This window comes from Apteryx rowi, unplaced genomic scaffold (assembly GCF_003343035.1).
Source record: "Apteryx rowi isolate R43461 unplaced genomic scaffold, aptRow1 scaffold_783, whole genome shotgun sequence".
NCBI lineage: Eukaryota > Metazoa > Chordata > Aves > Apterygiformes > Apterygidae > Apteryx > Apteryx rowi.
In genome coordinates this window covers 187,970-209,080 of record NW_020451075.1, presented here as the reverse complement: position 1 = coordinate 209,080, position 21,111 = coordinate 187,970, and the positions used below count along the sequence as shown (strand labels likewise).

The 21,111-nt window shown below is 40.2% G+C and overlaps 1 protein-coding gene across 2 annotated transcripts in view; it reads right to left on the bottom strand.

Annotated features, from left to right (window-relative positions):
- CYFIP1 (cytoplasmic FMR1 interacting protein 1) overlaps window positions 1–21,111 on the bottom strand; it is an 88,566-nt gene that overhangs the window by 63,690 nt on the left and 3,765 nt on the right. The gene's annotated exons all lie outside the window — the stretch shown is intronic.

Here is a 21,111-nt window from a genome sequence, read left to right as displayed (position 1 = left end):
CAGAGTCGATTAGCTATCTGCTTTCAGAGACCAGCCTTGAGTCCTAAGCAAACATTGCAAAACCAAGGTTTCCATCCAGTATCATTCTGCCTACTTTACACACAACCGGGAACACATACTGTACGTGACAGTGGGCCCCAAGAGTTTGCACCAGCACTGGTCTGTGCCCAACTATTCCCCCAGGCCCTGAGAGGAGACATGAAAAGGTGGCACAAATAAGCATCCCCTTGATCGAAAGCTGCCAAGGCCCTACACCACCCTGCCCCAGTCACTGGCAGATTACTTTTCTGGATGACTTTATCTGCGGATGCAGACTTTTCAGTGGGGCCAGAACAGAGATTTTAGGTTGAAGATGACAAGAAAACAAGGAAGGCATCAATCAGAGAGAAAAGATGAAAGTCAAAAGACCATGGGCTGGTGGCTAATGTCTCTCCCCCCATCAGCAGGATGGAAGGCGAAGAATAAAGAGACAGCAGGGTAATACTAACACACCACATATGAAGAGTTTACTAACAATTTCAAACAGCGACCACCAAAAAAATCCACAGGCCTGTTACTCCTTGAGACACCAGCTCAAAGCTTGCTTCAGTTCCAGCATATGAGGTTTCATCAAAACAAAGACATAAATAGATAACACCCTTACTGCACTATTTGCAATCCCTGCTGAAAAATGATGAACTGGACTGACAAGAGGGCTCACTGGCAGAGCTGTTCTGAGAAGCTTGCCTAACACCTGCCTACACCTAGTTCAAGCTCTTTCACGAGAACCATATTTATGCCCAAATTAGAGACAAACAAAAACCAAAGCATCTTCCTTCAATAAATAAACAAGTGCCAAAAAATTCAATGTCTGGGCAAGATTCCTGTGAGTAGGTCAAACTCTAACAGTTTTAGCCTAAAGCAACTGGAAGGGAGTTCCTAAGAAGTCAGACTATTTCAAAGAAATATTTTAATTTTTGTTCTAAGTATCTAAAGATCCAGCTTTAACTAAAGAAACACTTTATTTGGGTTAGTTTAACTGAGAGGTTCATCCAGCTTGAAACTTTTTCTCCTCTTAGTTTCACTGTAAAAATCACAGAATCACAGAATCACAGAATGGTCGAGGTTGGAAGGGACCTCTGGAGATCATCTAGTCCAACCCCCCTGCTCAAGCAGGGTCACCTAGAGCATGCTGCACAGGATCGCATCCAGGCAGGTTCTGACTATCTCCAGAGAAGGAGGGATCTGTTTGCGGAGCTCCATTTGGGCTTGCCTGTGGTGGGACTGATCAGCTCATTAGCTCTCCCCCATACTGTGGTACAGGATGGGAGAACAGCCACAAAACTCCAACAAGTACAACAGGGACGCACTACAAAAAGCTACTCCACCCATGCTCCAAAAAACACAGTGAAAAATGGTTGCCTGTTCTACACTAAAATTTACTGCACACATCCATGTAAAGGAAAGCTGTCATTGAACAGCAGAAAGTAACAACACCCTCTCCCTTATCCATAGATCTTCCTTCTTCTCCTAGAAAACAGCACATCAGTGATTTAGTACCCTGGTACAGAGGAGAGCCAGGCATTTCTCTGCATCCACAAAAGTCAGGCTTCTGACCTGTGTGTCCTTAGCACTGAAAAAATATACATTCTGAAAGTAAAGCCCATAATCCCTGTAYGCGCTATTTCAGAAAGCACACGTGCATCATTTTTGGCATTCGTGTTTTTTTTCTGCAGTTATTCTCCAGCATCAGTTTTCTATTCTCAAACTAACAGACATTAGATTACCTGTGGATTTTTTTGGTTGTTTTTAGAAAGAGATATTGGAGAAATACTTTAAAAACAGAAAGCAAAACACAAGCAAAAACAAAATCCCATCTTGCTTACATTGCCATCTATAAAACAGTGCACTTTTGAGAAACTCCCATCACCAGGATAGACACAGAAGGAAGAAAAACAAAAGCTTCTTGCTGCCCTCTGGATTGCAGAAAGAAATGCGGGAAGGCACATCTTCCAAGCCCCTCAGCATGATTTCACAAAGACAGACCAACATGTTTGAACCAGGAAAACACAAGCAATTGGGCTCAGACTGTTAAAAAGGCTTTATTGTTTTAAGGTTGCTGACAGCTTCACTTCATAATTTTGCCAAAGGTATTCAAATGCTTGGTGTTTTTTTGGCCAAGTTACCATTTCAAGGCTCCTTTCTTCAGATTTTTATTTTATTATCAAGCAAGATGTGAAAGAGGAACAAGACTCCTTCCTGCCTAGCTTTTGTACACTTGCAAATTCTGTGAGGGAATGATTCATACTTCCTTTCTATTCCTCACTAGCTGAGCAGCAGAGGTTTGACAACAAGTGGAGCTCCACCACGAAACTCTGCCATGCCAGCCAGAAGACAAAGTCCCACAGTCATGCCACAGCATCACATGGTCTTTGCCACAGGGACTCCTGATGTAGACGCCATGGGACCAGTACAGAAAAGATTTTCTTGAATTCTTCTTTTTCTTTTTTGTTGTTGTTAATAAAGCCAACTCCAAAAGACACAGACTATTTCTAATGTACAAAGATGAAGGGCTGGCAAAAATAGGATTTTTTCCCCTTTTTTCTAAGTTTCAGAAAAATTAATTTCTGAAAGCTAAAATTCCCAAGATACAAAGTTGGATGGTTTTGCCTCTTTAAGACACCTAGAGCTCACTCAGTGAGTTCATACAGCTGCAATTACCGGGCAAAAGTGCTGATATTTTAACAGACTCCCTTTTGACAGAGAACACAAGAAACTTCAAAGACCTACTTTAAAAATTCAGAAGCCACTGCCTGATTAGCAGTTTACCTAAACGGGAATAGATTAAAATGCTGTAGTTACACTGATAATTACACCATTATAGTTAAGCTAGTAAATATACCCTAACTGTGAGAATTACCTTCTTACTAAATTCCTATGATGTCATGTTTTCAGCTTTGCAGCTACTTGAGATCTCCCAGGACAGATATTCTCATGTAGAAGACATGCAAGAATTATTTTTGAAATAATCCCTTTTTTCTTTTTGTCATGTTTGTATCCTGACCCCATCATTACAATACTAAAGTCAAAATGCATTTCAAGAACGGGTTTTCCTGGATGTACACAATTAAAAGCCATTCATTGCCTTACAACCTCTCCAGGATGAAAGAGAGAATGGACTTATGTTACACATGATGCAATCAGAAATGAGCACCCAACTTTCTAAGCAAAAGACAGCAGTGTGTGTGTGCTGATTTTCAGCTCCTATAAGGACTTTTTCTGAATTTCAAAGCCAACACACAAGAAATCCCTGTCTCCTGCACAGACAAGCTTCAGTCTTACAGTGCAAAGTCGCATCGTGTTCAAGGATCAGATCTATCAATCACAGTTTTTATCCAAGAGTTTTAGGCAAACTTTCAGGTATGTTATGTTAGTGCGAGGCCACAGACCAAGTTAAATTAGGATATTCATCTTTTTCCTCAGTTCTAAAGGAGGCAAGCACTGGACAGGTCTGATCTGCTCACAAAAGCTTGTGCTGCAGAGAAGCTTACTGAGCTGTACCTATAACATTTTGCCCACAAGAAAAAAAAAAAATCAAAATAATGCACCAGACCTTGAAGCTCCTTTAGTGTTATTTACATTTTCATCTAACTTCAGAGCTGACTTACTATTGAAACATAATAGAGACATCGAGACCTCTCAGAATTATTTCTTGAGGCTCTGCAAATTCAGACAAACAGCTGCCAACTTTTTTTTTAGATGATTTGGTGCCTTTGTTTCCAGCCATGAATCTGTGTGGCACACAATGCCCTGCTCACAACATTGCTCCGGTATTTAGAGGAGACGACTGTTAATCCTGAGTAGACACCCTGTTTCCACATCTCCATCCTTGCAGAATAATTTTGAATGCTCTGCAGAAGATCTGTACTCCTAAGTTCAAGGGTATCAGAAAATGCCCAGCATGCTACAGCCTTGCTCTTTTAAGCCTACTGAGGCTTCAGACTATTTGAAAAAAAGGGAAGAGGAGCATGTAGGGAAAGAGTGTAGATCTAAAAAAAAAAAAAATGAAAAAAAAAAAAAAAAAAATCAGAAGAGAGACAAGAAGTAAACAATAAAAAATGCAAGGCAAGGCCTGAGAAAGCAGAGAAAAAAGCATTAACTTCAGAATCACTGTGAAAGAGAGGACTACCATAACACTTTTCAGCTCTTAAGGTCAAAGCTTAAAAAAATAATTCTCCCAAATTCTAGAGAATTAAGAAACTTCTGAGTTTTAAAGATTTTTTCCAGTGACAGACTTAAGCAGGTCAAATATTTATCAAAAAGAAGATCTAAAGACAATTCAGGCATAGTCTATAAATACCTCAAACAGGAAAATGCTAGATGTCAGGAGACAGTGCGTAAATGTATTCAGCAAAGGCACCCAAAATCCAACAGATGTAAATTGTAGCTAGTAACCAAGTCTTAAGCGGGTAAAGCAAACGAACTTAGGTAACTGCAGGCTTCTCAGACCTTTTTAAAAATGCAGAAATTCCCAAGCAGTTCCTCTTTAGCCTCTGCACAAATCATTTACTCAAGACTTCCTCAGAAATGGCCTCTGATAGCCTTAAGAATCTATTAAACTGACATTAAAAAGACATTGATTCTTAATGTGAAAAGTTCAAACTCAAATAGCTGGGCTATCTACTTACGGATGAAAAATAAAGCCCTCCACTGCAAGAATTATCAGATGAAATTCTGTGGCTGTGTTACAAAGGTCAGAGCAGATGAAGAAGATGATACCTTGTAATCATAACACATTTAAAAAAAATCAAAAATTATATTAGGTATACAGGGAAAGAATGAAAAGTAACTCCTTAGAGAGGTACAAGTACATATGCCACTTAAATTCCATGCAAATTGGCATTGTCCCCTGGACTAGGATTTTCAAACYGCAATTCCCACAGAAAACAGATAAATTGTATAATTCAATCCTTGGGTTAAAAAATATATAGTAGCAAGATAGGGTGAAAGCGACCTTTCTTCAGATTACACAACAAGTAGAGGCATTGACTTCACGGCAAGCTGTAGTCCCCTTTTGGAAAAAGGAATAATGATTTTTCCAACTTCCCTCAAATAAAATAAAAATAATTAAGCCATAAATCCCAGTTTACAGGCTTGTTTTCTTTTGCATCACTCGAAGATTTCAGGGTGTTCTACGCTCCCAGAAACACCCTGAAATCTTTAAGGATTTATCCTCACAAAACTATCAGAGAGGTAAGCCAGTAGTCTCCCTGCTTTAAAAAGGGAGAGTTGCAGCAGATAGTGATCTGGATACAGTGACAATATCCAGGTAGTTTCTACTGTCGGTTGCTTACAGCAAATCTCTTGCCATACCTGCATACTGGAAGGAGCTGGGAGATGCACACAACTGGGTCTACCACTACCACATGCTCACCTCGTGCCCAAGAAGGTAAACTTCCATTAAAAACAAAAGCAGGGTTTAGCTGAGAGGGTGTCAAGGGAAAGGTCTGAGGAGTAAACGGGCAGTGACTTGGAGCGGGAAGGTCTGTCTGAATCTGGCATTGCACCCAGAGCCGCAGCGATGCACAAGTGTCCTTGCTGGGCCAGGTTCAGCTGGGCCATGAGCCTCCCTGCTGTGAAGGCATCCAGCAGGCTAGTAGTGGTAGATGAGAACCGGATGGGTGAAATCATTTGCCCCCACTCATTTGTCCCATCGTTCTGGTGGACATGGAAAAACTAAGCACATCCAACCTGCTCATGAACAAATTCCCAGCTCCCAGAGCACCAAAATTTTTCATCCTGGCCTGTACAAACAACAGCACAATTTACAGTGAATCATGTCCTACTTTGACATTTGCAGCAGGTAAAACTCAGCTTGAATCTAAGACCTGGAAAGCAAAAGCACTCTTACTCCCTCTCCCACAGTTTGCAAATCTTAGGAAGGGCCAGAAAATGGAGAACTAAACTTCTAAATGAGTGTCACACTTAAGGCTAAACTCACACTATTACAACTTTAAATGTAAATAAGGGCCTGTACAGTGTTGCAATGGCTGCCATAACACAAGCTTTGTTTTTAGAAACAGATATGAATCAGAGCCTCCGTACACAAAGGTCTACCAGCAGCCTGTGTGCCAACATGATAGTTTTCCTTGAACGCTTGTCTATCTACTCTGACACAGCACCGTTTCATTGCAATTGTCCAAATCTATAGACACATCTGCAGCATATCAGATGGTTCTGGGCTTAACACGACCAATACAGCAAGTTCTTCATAGTAACAACAATCTCTAATCACCCTCTCCAGTACACTCGCTCTCAGGCTACTTTTCTGAGATTCAATTCCTTTGTGAAATTAGGGTAAAACTTCCATTTTAGCCCACGGGACAGTCAGGGCAGTGAGATCCTGAGCTTTGCACCACAGTAAGAAAGGTAAGAGGTATGAATGCCACCCTGATTTTCTCTAGGCTTCTTTTCCTTTTCAGATAGAACCAAAGGTTCTTTCCTTTTACCCCAAATTAATGCTTATCTCCTCTGTTATACTCCAGCTATGTCAAAATATTGTTATGCCTAAATCAACAGGGGGATTCTTGCAGGATGAGGAAGCCCGTAACTTCTCTGTTCAATCAGATAGCAGCATAATGCTTGCATGAATTTGCAGTGACTGCCAAATCAGAAAAAAAAAAAAATCTCCCCAAAATGCTGTGGATTTTAAAAATGAAAGATTTCTACTTTGAGCCTCTACAGTTAACACCACATCCACAGGCAAACACGACTTTGGTTCTTACTTCAGTGGCTTTTCACAATATTGATTCAAAACCCATCTTAAAACACCTGGGCCTAAAATTACAGATTGACTATATAATCTTAAATAGACTCAGTCAATGTTTTTCAGATAGATTAATCTTTGTTTGCTTGCAACAAGTCAACCCTCAGAAGCATAGCAATCTCAATCTTGATGYTTTGTTCTGTTAAAGACAAACCCTTTCACAGTAGTTGAAATTAAGATAATTAAGGAAATCAGAAAGCTTTCAGGAGGCTGGAAGTGGGAATAAGTGATGTCTCATTCTTCCTGTCTCCATCACAACACCCTCCAATTCTCTACCTAGGCTGTCCCCATGGCAGAGACAGCAGAGTAGACCTGTCCTGAGGTCCTGTTCTCATCAGACAGCTCACCCCCTACCTAGCAAAGCTTTCTCTTTGGAAAGACCCGCTCTTCCTTCCTCCCTGCCCCAAACACACAGACCAACCACCTTACAGCACTTTGCTAGATAGATGGAAAGAGCCAAATGGGCAAAGAGTTGAGCCACACTGAGCCACAGGCTAAGAAATAAACGGACATCATAGATGTCACAAAACCACAGAAGTATCAGCATGTAGTAACTGCTGTGGTGCATATTCAGAAACATAATCACTTCTTGCAACAAGCAGGATTTTGACATCACCTCCACACCTGGTCAAAACTAAACCAAGCCACTTAATGTACTCTTTGCACATTGTGGGAAGAAGAGAGAATTCAGGGAGAAAGATAAGGGGGCACACGGGAAAAACAGTACGTGGCAGCCAAAGCACACCACCCGTTTGCAACATGAGTAACGAACTAGCTGGTGAAGGCCAGACAGTTTGGAGCGATATGGAGGTATCACGGTCCGCCCCGACCACAAAGGGTTGCATCCCAAAAAATAATTGCTGCTCACAGACTAACTGTTGACCTATGGTGCCCCCAGCCTCATTATCCCTGCTTACCATATTAAAAATCACGCCCTTTGCTGCATAATGATATGTAAATAAGGGGGACATACCCCCAACAACTGTGCAAATGGCAATCTGTCCAATGAAGTATGTCTGCCACGCTTCCACATCCCACCTTCAGCAACTATAAAACAGAGGATAGCTCACTAAAGTTTTTGGAAGGGAAGAAAACTGAACCGCCGACCTGTTCACCGGAGATTGCTGACGAGCGAGCCTCCTTCTCCCCTCCCCCAAACAGGGACGCCTCTTTGGTAAGACTTGCGCCTCCGACAAACGTCGGACGTTACCCGGGAAAATATATTATTATTGAAAGCGCTTAATTGTTAGTTTGAGCTCATAGAAAGAAAATTTGTAGCAGCAAGTGCATTTATCAACGGCAATTCCGAACCTGTTGTATCTGTCGCTTTAATAAAATCTTATTCTTTTTACTTTGCGAAACTGTCTCAGGGAAAGTCCTCAAACAGGGGGCTCTGGCAGGCAAACGTAAATTATAAAGATAAGGAAGGGCCTTCCGTCCCTCCCTTTCACACGACACACATATTCGCTTAACAGCAGCTCTATGTGGAATCTGGGAGATACCAGACAGAAGACTTGCAAGATACTTGCAAGATGTTTGATTTTTTTTTTTCCAGTTTAATAAGGTTGCCTAGACACCCAGAGGTTGATATGCTCCTCCATCCTCAATAAGAACTGGTGCTTTCTGGCAATTGATTTTTCCTGAAGCCAAGAGCTCCAGGAATTTTCATACATGCAGGAACCCATGTCCGGACCTTTGGCTGGATATCATACCATTTTCATCCCATCATTCAGACTGATAACCATACCACTCAGCACCAGACAAATAACAACCCTGGTCAATCTTCCTCTGCAATTAATGAAAAGCAACAGAGCTCCTCACAAAGCAATGCAAGAGCCCAACTTAACACAGACAGTGCAAATACTCTTCCTGGAAGAAGGCATGTACGAAGTCACCATTCAAATGCAAAAGAGAGGATTGAGCACTAGCATGTTCACAAACAGGGTCTCTTAGTTTTGGCACACCATACCAGTCAGACCACAAGGATTCACCTGCATCACCATTCTTGGACACCAGTGTTTTAAATACACATCTTAAAAAAACAAACCTAAGAAATTCCCCAAAGTACCTATTTTTACTCATTTAACTTAAAGTATGCTTGGAACTCATGGTTCAAAAGAAGCATAAATTCTTTAAAAATGCAGATAGTTACAATTCAAACTCTTGAAAGCTATGAGATCCATAAATGCATTTTTAAAAAGGAAGGGATATAAACACTGACTTCAGGAAAAATGTATTCTATGACTATCATAACTTCAGAGCAAGTTCCCACTGCTCAAGAGGAGAGGCTGGGGCCTCCCATTCACAAAAGGCTGGATCAGCAGTTTGAAACTGCAGCTTGCAGTTAGGGGCAGTACATACTGCATGGATCTGGGATCAGCAAGGCCTGATCAGCTCAGAGTTTCTCTCTGCTCCTCCACTGATGGAGAAATAGTGGAAGTATCACAGTATGTTCAGCAGCATGCCAGTGCAACTGCACAACTGAGCATATTGCCATAGCTCAGGCTCTACCCATTTCCTTCTCGCCTGTCAGTTGTGTGTCAAAACAAAACAAAACAAAACAAAACAAAACAACACCCCCCCCCCCACACACACACACAGATATTTGCAGATTCTGATCCTTGTGACAGGCAGGAAAGCTACAGCACACCCTACCAACTGCTTCACAGAATACACCACAGTTACACCTGGTATTATATATGTTCTTAAAACTTGCATAAATCCAAAAAGAATAAGACACATAAGACACACGTAAATAAGAGCATGAGAATACAGCTCAAGAAAACAGAGATGTTTCAGGATGTTCAAGGAATCGTTTTTGATATGCCTTGTCTTACATAACCCAGAAAGATCCCAAACACTGAAATCTGTAAGGAAAAACATTATTTCTTATCCAAAAAACAGAGGAAGAATCATGACAAAGTCTGAGATATTTGTGTTTAAATGACTTATCAAAAATATTGCCTGATCACAAAAGTTCTAGAATACTTTATTACTTTGTAGATGAGAACACTGTTTCATCTGACTGAAAACAGGTGTTGGGAGGGGTTGCCCTGTACCTTTTCACAGTCCGCTGGACACATTTTTTTGTCCTATTTTTTAAATGGATGCATTCACTCTCTAAGTGTTTGTGCATGCCCCCAGGCTCAAAATAAGACAAGGAGGAAGTCTCTCAGTGGTTTTAAATAGCACTTCCTTTGACATTGGCTCTCTTTTTCCAAGTCTGCAAAAGCATCTTTGAATTTTAAATTAAGCAAAAATCTCAGACCTAGGACATATACTGAAAATTACAATTGCAGCGCAATTCGTGAATTTAAACATGTACGTATATATGGCTTGTCTTGTCTTTTAAAAGCAGTCTTAAAAAAAAAAGCTTACTCCACTTCACAGGACAGGATATGATGATGAAAATCAGGAAAATTTTGCTTGCAGCAATTAAAGAAGAGGAAAAGAAGCATATCCTTCACAAAGGAGGAACAAAGATGTTCAGCAGTCCATCCATAGTAAGAGAGAAATTAAAACAGGAATAAACTTAAAAAGCTGACTGAATGCCCTGCTGAACTGGGGTCTATGGGATCAATCTCAGCAAACTCTGTAGGAATTAATGACAACATTCCCACAGGAATAGGCTTGGTCTACATGGCAGAGGAACTCCAGTTTGTTAGAAAGTTAAGTTTTGTCCCTATAGCAACACAACATTTTCATGTTTTTTGTGTTCCACTGTGTCATTCTTCTCTATTACTGGCTTACAGAAAATAAATCAATTAAAGCATTTTTCTGTGAAGAATTAGTTGATTCAATATTCCTTATAATGTTCCTACTCAATAAAGCAGTTAAACTGTTGAGACTCTGATCACAAAAGGCTCTTATGAAGGCCAGAGCTAACAAAAGGAATAGATTTTCTCTTCAAAGAACAGAACAGCAATGACTATAATAGTCAGTATTCTATCAAACTTCCAGATCTCCCTCAAATTTTCACTTAAATGTAATTTCCATTCTGTTTTAACTTAATTAAATCTCAACAGCACCAGCTGATCAACTACATACCCATCAATTCAGATTGAGCTGACAGCATTTTAACAAAACAGTAACCAAAGTGCTTCAGAGAATAGTGATACACTGTATATTCTCAGTTTGAATGCTCTTTTTCAGTGCCTTGGATGACAGAATCTGTCTTTTTGTAAAGGGGATTAATTTAACATGTTCTTTTCAGGATTTAAGCTTTTCTTAGTTTCTAAGCAACAGATTTGCATATGCTAAAACAACAAAGAAAAAATGCTTTTTACATCATTTATCAACCTACCTGATTAAAGTAAAAGACAGAAGAAAGCAAACAGCAACTGACAGTTCTTTGTGCAACAGATCTGACATGCAGTCAAGCTTTCAAAAATAACCCTGTAATTGTAACAAAAAGGCTCAATAGGTGTAAGAGGGAAAAACAAAAATTACAGCACTGAATTATACCATCCCAGCAACCTAGCAAAACCCAAAAGAATAGTTACATAACGGAAAAAAATCATTTAGTATTAGACTACTGTGGGCTAGAATGGCTCGCATTAACTGCTTTGCCCTGGCATTAGAATGGTCTGGGAGCAGAAGCAGACTTCAGTAAGCAGGCACAGATTTGAAGGAAAGCATAAGGCACAGAAAAAACTTTTTTTTGGAAACGTCAACTCTCCAAACTAAAAGTGCTCCACATTCAGTCACACACGGATTTTTCACGTGACCTTCTTCATTAGGATCAGCTTACATTTCTACCTATCCATTTTCTGTCCACTGCAGGTAAATACCATACAAAATATGGTTACTTACACCAAGACATACATGTTTCTTTAAACAAGCAACACCTACAATATAAGCATTCAATCAAGGCACAAATTCTCAGTGATGCAGCCATCTTATCACCTCCAACACTGGATTCTGTGCAGTATCAGATATCTTGGCACACAAATCAAGCACCATTTACCAAACCCAAAAGCTCTGCTTTCATGATTCAGTATTGTTATTCCCTCCCTCCCACACCATAATCGAGGTCAGGAAGACACTGCTGCTAACACTGCTTTTGTTGAGATAAAATGGTTAGCTGACATACTGACCACCAGCAGTCAGCTGAAAATCAGTCATGCTTGCCAAGTAATTAAGGGCATTATTCCATTTCAACATCCTGAACAATTCAAGCACATTTTCATTTACTGGGAGGGTATATATCCTATTATCATCACAGCAGGTAATGAACAGGAACATTCAAGGCTTTTTGGCAAAAACCGGTATTGAGATTGGTGAGCCAGGGTAAGACAGAATGTTCTTTCCCGATGGCTGCAACGAGGTGTGAGTTTACTAGCTACTTTTTTAGAATATCCATAGGCAAACTCTTCTGTAACAGTGTCTTAGGATGCTCCTGTATTACCTCTAGGGCATCTTATACCCCCTCCCAAAATAAAAGAACAATTCTGTCACCCTATCAGTTCTGTATCTCAGCACATTACTGGAATCACTGTAAGCTTGCCAGCAAATTTCTGTAAGAGTGGGTTTAACTTTCTTACACTGTGCTAGCAGCCAGCAGTAGCACGTGGATGGGTAGTATGGATGAGCCCTGCATACTAGTTCTACAGCAGTAATTACTACTTGCAGTGGACAATGCACTAAGTCATCACGGGGTATTTCAATATGCAGCCTGGCTATGACTATATGCAGTATCTTTCCAGAGCTTGAAGTTTGGGGGGAAAGATGCAACACCCTGACAACAGAACCTAGGTCAGATGTTATCCCCATGCCAGGAGATCAAGTGCAATGTGACACACACGTTTTAAAAATAGGAAATTGACTCTGCTCATCTCCACCCTTTTTGTTGGGGAATCCATCGCAATGACATGGCAGAAGCTTATTGCCGAAAAGCTTGACCCAAAGGAATCCCATGCATGTGAACAAGGAGGGAGAGTCTGTAACTGCAGCTTAGTCGGCAGAACACAACTCCCCCTGCAACGGCGCTGGCGCTCCAAGAATTTAGGAGGAGGGGGTTGTTTTGTTCATTAAATTTGCATAGCTAAGCTTGAAACCAAAGGTATAATTCCCTGATATCAGAAAAGATCTGCTATTGGTGGGGCTTGATGGCTGTGGTGGTTTGCACTGATTTGCTAATTAATTCTTAGAGACCTGTGTTGATATTCTGGTAGAGTACGTGAAATCAACAAAAAAATTACTAATTCTAAACTTACAAAGGTTAAAAAAAATCTTTTTGCAACATATGGCTTCGCTTCAGGCCAGAATGAATTGAAGCTTTGACTACTGTCCTATCCTCGCTGAGGTGTTCTCATGATTGTTTTGCTGCACTCTCATTTTTCTCACCCCGTTAATACTCCTTGATGTTACACCAGCTTGGTATGTTTGGCTTGTCCTTTGACTTCCAGTTCTTTCTTTTGTACTGCTTCTTGACTAATCTCCTACCCCTTCTCCTCTTCACATTCTTTTCTTCTCACCCAATTCACCCCTCCCCTGTTGCTTTAGTCTTCTCACTTTGCTTCTTTCACCATTTTGCTGTCCTGCTCATGCAGCTCCTCCAGCTGTCCTAAGAGGACGCTTCTTCCATATTTCTGCTTGAGAGTCTTCCTGCTGCTTCAGTGACTCTGTAAACCAAATCCTGCTCTGCCACACACATACACTAGGAACAAACACAGCATGGCATCGCTTTGGGCAAGCCCAAAACATTAAGACTGATCAGGTCTGACCTACAGCTTCACTTTACACAGCATTTGCTTACACAGATGGGTTTCTTTTCCTGGAAAGCTTATTAGCTAACACTGCAGTGTGCACAGAATTCATGGCATGTTCAACAGGGTGTGAAAAGCTTTCTTGGTTGTTAGCACGGACGAGATTACCAATTTCAGAATTCTGCAAAGAACACAGAAAAAAGCAGCAAGAACAGTAACGACCCCAGGGAAAAGGGGAAAAAGCATGGGCACCCAGAATTAATCTGCTGTTCCTCAGACAGTACCTTTCATCCCAAACAATACTACTACAACAGGTTGCTCATGTACTGGCTATCTATCAAACATGGGTTTGGCTGTTGTTTTCTGAGCTCTGTGTGTGTGCGCGTGTGTAGAATTTCTGTTATTTTAATCAAAAAGGGATGCATCTGAGTATATGCTCTAAGTAGCACTCTGGTGAGAAGAGCATCAGTCTGTCACATTACAGATAAGGGAGATGAGCCAGAGAGACTGAGAGAAAGACAAAATTTTGGCATCCTTAGATTTCAGACCCCTCTGCTTTAGACATACCATTTATTTAAGCATGGAAATTCGAGTTATACTTTTGTTTAAAAAAAAAAAAAAAGTCAGAAAGTGCTTTTGTCTCAGGGGGTTTCTATTTGTCTTTCTGAGCAAATGCCCAGAGGCAGTCACCCCATGCCTGGCCTCGCCGCTTCTTGGTGGAGCTCCCCCCCAGGCTGCCGGCAGCAGCTCAGCCAGCAGCTGCCCATGAGGGACAGGCTGCCTTGACCCCCGGCAGCTGAGAATTTTAACTTTACAGGGCCCTCACATTGTATATCCAACTGCTTCTTAGCAACATACAGCATATAGCACCAGATGACATGACAAAGATTAACTTTATCCGGTTTTATTCAATGCAAACCTGTGGTTGAAACTCTGGCTTCAGCACCAACTTATTCAAGAGTTAAAATAAACAAACAAAGCCTTTAATAATAATGACTATTTAAAAAAAAGATTGCACACTGTCATTTGCTCTCTTTCTCCCTGCCTGTAACTATTTAATACACCAACACTGCAACACACTGGATGACCTTCATTTAAACAACAACAACCAAAAAATTTACACTACTCTGAAAAATAAATCGGAAGATATTTTAGTCAAATTGGTATATTTCTAAGTTAAAAAGTACCTTTTGATTTAAAATCCAACACAGTACAAAAAGTAACAAAACAGTAAGTTACAATTTAATCCTTCCCGTAAAACAAATTAAGGAAATACTATAGCACAGGGTGGAGGAGAAAAAGGAAATAAACAGCTTTTACCAGTGCATTAAGCTTTCATTTTCCTCTAAATGAGCTCATGATCCATAATGTTTTATCCTTTCATTTTTATACAATAAATGAAAATATGCAGCTTTCATGAAAATTCTTCATCAAAGGCTTTTCTTCTGATACCACCCAATAAGAATCCATACCTATTTAGCTTGAGAAATGTATCATGACAGTTTACCTGAACTTTACATTCAGAACATAAAATTCAGCACACTCTCCTTATCGATTTAATGTATGCCAGTGAATCCACTCAAAGTAATTAAACTATACTGTAAGAAGACCATAAATCAATTTCAGGTTCACAGCATTTTTGTTTCTCACCAGTAAGTGTCCATGTCCCTATCAGAATTATTTTTAAATGACATACAGCCATACTATACTTTTATCTCATTCCTGAAAGCCTCTTGCATGCCTGAAGCATGTGAAGGTAAGCATCTCTGAAAGCTCCCTGTACCATTTACACAGCGAACTTCTGTGCTTCATTCAGCCTGAATCACTACATAGAAGGACATCTGACCCTTGGGACTCATGTCCTAAAAAAATACCACAGTATTGGTTTTAAAACCCGAGTATTTTTTCTAAAACCAACAGCACCATTTTAATACTATTGCTTTTACTTAATATTTTATTTATTCAGAAGAGCATTGCAGAGGTATAACACTGCTAATCATTTGTAGAAACACAGTCACCTAGTAAGCAAAAGCTACACGCTGTCTGAAGTCTTAGGATGCCTTTTGGGGAAGGAGGAAAGCCATTTTTGTTCCAAATCAGCAATACTTGACTCTAAAAGTCAAAATATTTGACTAAAATTTTACATTATTTTTTGTACTGAGTTGGATTGTAAATCAAAAGCTACTTTTAAAAACAGAAATAGTACCAGTTTGACTAAAATATCTTCCAATTTATTTTTCAGATAGAGCAGTGTACATTTTTTTGTTTGACGGACTTTAAATGACCTTGTTTGGTCATTTCATTACCTCCTAATCAATATTCCTGAAAAGCAGGTCTGCAGAAACCAATCCTATGACAGGCTTGCTGAGAGACACACTATTAAACTGGGAAAATCTTACTATAATATCATTAAACTGGGAAAACCTACCTCCCAACACCTGGCCCAACCACTCAATTCCACTCCACACCACTTAACTGCCTCGTAAAGCAGGAGCACACACTAATCGGGGCCAAGGGGGCACCACACCTGGCTGCCAGGGCGCACACTTCTCTCAAACGCAAAACCAGAAGCGCCAGTTCCCCACAAGTCAATATTAACCCACTATTTGAAATAAGAATATCATTAAGGTTAAAAGGAACGGTAACTTTCCTCCTAGGGTTTAGTATTACCCACTCTCCAGGAAAGGAAATTCACTTTGAATTGTGCCCAGACACCTCTTGTGCCAGGGCGCCTCACCCTGAACTGCACACATGGAGCCACGCAACCACTGTAGCCACAAGCTCAAGGCTTGTCACATTCACGTCTCTCAGGCTATGGGGACAGGTCCAACGAGGACCTCATTGCAGGACGCTGAGGGTACCAAACCCATGGCGGGTGTGCCCCGGTGGGGTCAGCATCTCCTACAGCAACCAAGAGGCCCCCAGGAGAGCGCCCACCATTAGCTCCTTCCCCTCCAAAGAGATTCCCACTCCTAAGGGATTCCTGCTCAAGGGCGCTCACTGAGCTCAATACCTTGCAGGGCCACACATTAGCCCTTTTGGGGTCTCCAACAGCAGGAGCAGGCAGGACCCAAGGCTGGCTGAAGCTAGATGTGCAAGCACTGCATGAGCACTGCTCCTAGCATGGTCCCCCTGGAGATCATTCCCCCAAAAGGGGACCACCACTTCCCACTGGGATGCTTGGAGAGCTGGGGCCTCCCCAGCCCCCTCTGCACTCGGCTCCACTGCAGGTAACTTTAAATCACCTTCCTACTATAGTCTTTTCCTAGGAAGGCTACACAGCTATAAAATCACTTGTTATTCAGCTGATGGTCAGCCCAGGGTGTGTGTAAGCATGCACCATGGAGGGATTTTTCTACAGAGATGACAAATAGCCTAGCAATTATTTGTACCATATCCACTTTTACTACCACTCCACCTTTTTCCAGATAGCAGAAGCCTGAGACTGTCACATTTCCCAAAAACACTGAGTTGTATGAAGACAGGATCTTTTCTACAATGTAAATATTTATGAATCTGCATATATTTATACATATAACACAAGTAAACAGCAAAAAGTACATATTGACATTGAGGAAAATCTTTTAAGCCCTGTAAAGAAAAGTGAGCTTTGGGTTTTTCTGTGGGTGTGTTTAAGAAAGATAAGCAGCAGCTACCCAAAAGATTAGTTACAACATTTCTTGGTGCCAATAGACAGAAAGATTATCTGCCAGTTTGCACCTTCTGCCTTCCTCAAGCAAGTTTCATCAATGCATCATATGCTCATTTTACCACTAGAAATACAGATGATGTGGATTAACCCAATTATATTTAAAGCAAGCAGACCAATACACATTCTCATCTACCACTACTACATAACAAAGTGTACCCTTGAACCCTACAAATGTCAGCTTCTAAGGCCAGATATATAGTAAAGAAGACTCCTAAACTGATGCTCAGTAGTTTAAAATACAAGTATCATTACTAAATTCTCAGCATGATTTGTGGGTATACAATCATATTTCACTATTTTGAAGTGTCCATCTTTCCTGTTACTGTGTCAGAGCTACATACATGCACAGAAGAGATTAATATACATGGCTTTATTTGTTATGTATTCAAATAACATAGCAAAAAGAGTAACAAAACCCACTGAGAGAATAAGGTAATTTAGACTGTCAAAAGTCACTTAGAACAAGTTACCTGTTATAAATATTGATAGTTTTGAAATGTTTATAATTTAAGAGCAAGTAGGAAAGAAAACTAATATAATTGAGGTCATGTCCAAACGGAATCTCAGAACTGTTTAAATTAATCACATTCCCAAGTGCATGCATTTATTCATCTGAACCATTTCCACTGGCCATTCACACTTAGCTTGAGTCAAGCTTCTCCAGCATCCCCTGTAGGAAAACAAGCGCTTAACCTGGTTCAAGAATAATCGCTTACTCAGCTGGGACTTGCCATAGCAACCACAGTTATTAAAAAAAAATAAATGTATAAACAATAAAAATTCAGAAACTCAAACTATCACAGTTTCAAGAGAAGCCAAATCAATCGTATGGTTGACTTTCAATTCGCTATGCTATAATATGCTGTCCGACATCAAAGTTTATTTTACTTGTTGGTACAGTAGTGGAACCACATTAAGAACTTACCCTCAAAATGCAGAACAATGACTGTAAAATGAAACTGTCTTGACAAAAGTATATCTGGAAATTATCCTAAAACTATTTTTCTCTTGTATAGCACTGCAAATGATTCTAGCAACTTTTGGGCAAAGAATGAATAAAACTGAATCCGAGAAAAGGAGCTTTGTGAAGGGTTTTGTTCTAACTCATAACCCCAATCCAATTGCTTGGAAGTTTTCATCCTTCAAGCAAGCCTTAGTCTGAATATCTTTAAAAGCTTTAAGAAATTAAACAAAAAATAAAAATCAGCTGATTCTGAAAACAGAGTTCTAAGAAGATCATGAATCCTGCTCTAGGGAACTAAAGTCACCTTCCAAGCCACCTTTCTCTCACAATAAATAAACAAAGCATTAACCAAAGTAACGTGGCTATCAGACAAACTTCTAACATAAAACATACAGCTGGAATAGGTATCTGTTCATTCTTTAATTATATTTTAAGATCTATATAGTGGGTCAAGAGAGTTTGTGGGTTCAAGCCCAGGGGCAGATTTCCACCTCAAGAAAATCAAAAAAAAAGAGAGAAGAAAAAGAATTTTGTTACGAACGCTTTCGATATTACACATACATAAGTACACTAAAGAACTATAAATTTTTGTAAAGTCAAACAGTCAAGAGCTAAGAAATGAAAAGTTTGGACTGTTTGTGTAACATTTGTTTTCTTTTAGTACAGATTTTTTGTAATTTATGTAGTTCAGCTCCTCTTAGTAGATACTGCAATATTTAAACCTCAGAAATTTTATGTTAACTCTACTGAACAMGTCAAACACTACTTCTCTACTCTCTCGTGATCATGACCCTCAGAAGTAATTGACCAAACCCAGGGTCAGTGAACAAAAGGCACAAGGTCTTACTCATCTTCAGCACAGGAGTTTTGCCTGTTTGTTTTTCTTAAGATTCTGGGCTTTTTCTTCCTTCCAAATAATAGTAACAACAATAATAATTTAGGTCTAACAATCTGAAAACCACAAAGTACAACTGAGATATTCTATCATCAACCACATCATTGTCCTTACAGGGGGAAAAAAAAAAATCCAAGTTGCTTTTATAGAGAAACATTACTGTAAATTTCTTAGCAGACAAGATGAGGAAGCCTTAATGATACTGCAATTAAGCCTTCCGACTGTACCCCAAATTTTCCAAAGGCTGTTTCCAAATACCACCTCCTCCCTGGCAACTAGGGAAATAACAGCTGTCTATACCAGCTAGACTTCACAGGCAAGTTAATTGAGAATGCTTAAAGAGCCTTTTATATAAGGTCAGGAGGAACTCTCTTTTTAAAAAAGCAAAATCAGATTTTAAAAGGGCAAAAGTAGGAGTTAGATAAATCCAAGAACCAGACAGAACACTGCTGTGAGGGCTAACAACACAGGTTCAAGCCTATAGCTCAGAGATACTCAGCCTGAGCATAAAACAGTTTGTAAACATGCAATTAATGTAAACATAAACCAAAGATTGTGAAATTATGTCCTAGTATTATTAGAAGTTCCCATTTGAAAAACATACTAACCAATGACACTGTATGCATAAGTTTTCAGTAAGTTTACTGTAATAAAACTTTGGCAAATAAGTAAATGAAATGCAATAAGGACTAGAGATGCTCATTAGAGAACCTAAACTTTACATCTCCCACAGTTTATAGTAAAGTGTTGTTTGACCTTCTAATTAAGGAGAAATTCTAGATGCCTTTCCTCTCTCCTTCAATATATGTGCTTCAGCAACCACTTCAGGCAGATCCACTACATTCCACGAAGACTATTTCCTTGTAATATGTTTCCCTGACACAAGTAACAATTTACATGTCTAAACACTGCTCAAACTTATCATCAGATGGTGCAAGAATAAAAATTAAGGCAATGAAAGCTAGAAAGGTAAAAACTATTAACAGACTTCCTGATGAACTAGAGAAATATATGAAAGCCATTTCAGTGTTAATCTGCTTGCTCATCACAGACATAAACAAAAGGTACAAGGTTACCAGAATACCTACCAGGGAATTATGCACTTACATTGTTACTCTCACTACAATGTAATTATTTTAATTAGAGCATACTCAACTTTCTCAAAAGTCCTACTCTGGTTATTTAGACAGATGCTCAGTCATCTCCTTCAACTGAGAAGCAGGAAGAATCTGCACAAGGATTCTTACTTACTATCTTCCACCTAATCTGCAGGACAATACTGAATACTGAACTAATTGAATACTGAATGCCGGACAATATTGGAAGCAAAGCTCTAGCAATCCCTGTATTGCAAAAAAACATATGGACTCCATGCGAGAGAGGACAACTAAAACCCTGCATAAGGAACAGACTTAAAACCACTTTCAAATAATTCACTATGGGGTTTACACACTTTCTGGCCTATTCCCAAAGTGACAGCCTGCCTGCCCGCTGCCGCTGGCAGGTTTGCAGTTCCCCGTCAGGACAGAACAGCATCTTCTCCCCTGGACCCTGCCACGGGCCTGCCACCAGCAAACTGCTCCAGCTTGCCCACAGCTAAGGGGCATCGCTCAGGGCATGCATCAGCACACACTACTTGTACAGCTATAGATATATATATGTGTGCGTGTGTATGTGTATATATATATACACACACACACTATATACATACATATATATACATATATACATACATACACACACACACACACATATATATATATAAGTGCAGCATACACTGCAGCCAGCAGCACGAATTCACCAATTTCAGCATCTAGAGAAAAGGGAATATTTCTGCTGCATTTAAAGAGGCACCTAACAGCTTCGGGGCCACGACCACTCAGATAAGAGGATTAAAAAAGGATAAAAACAAACAAACGCAGACAGAGAACAGCGCCGAGCCGGCTCCCAGCAGAGCCCACGCGCAGGCCGGTGCCTGCGGGCGGGACAGGGCGGCCGGCGCGATGCGGTGCGGCCCGGTCCGCGGCC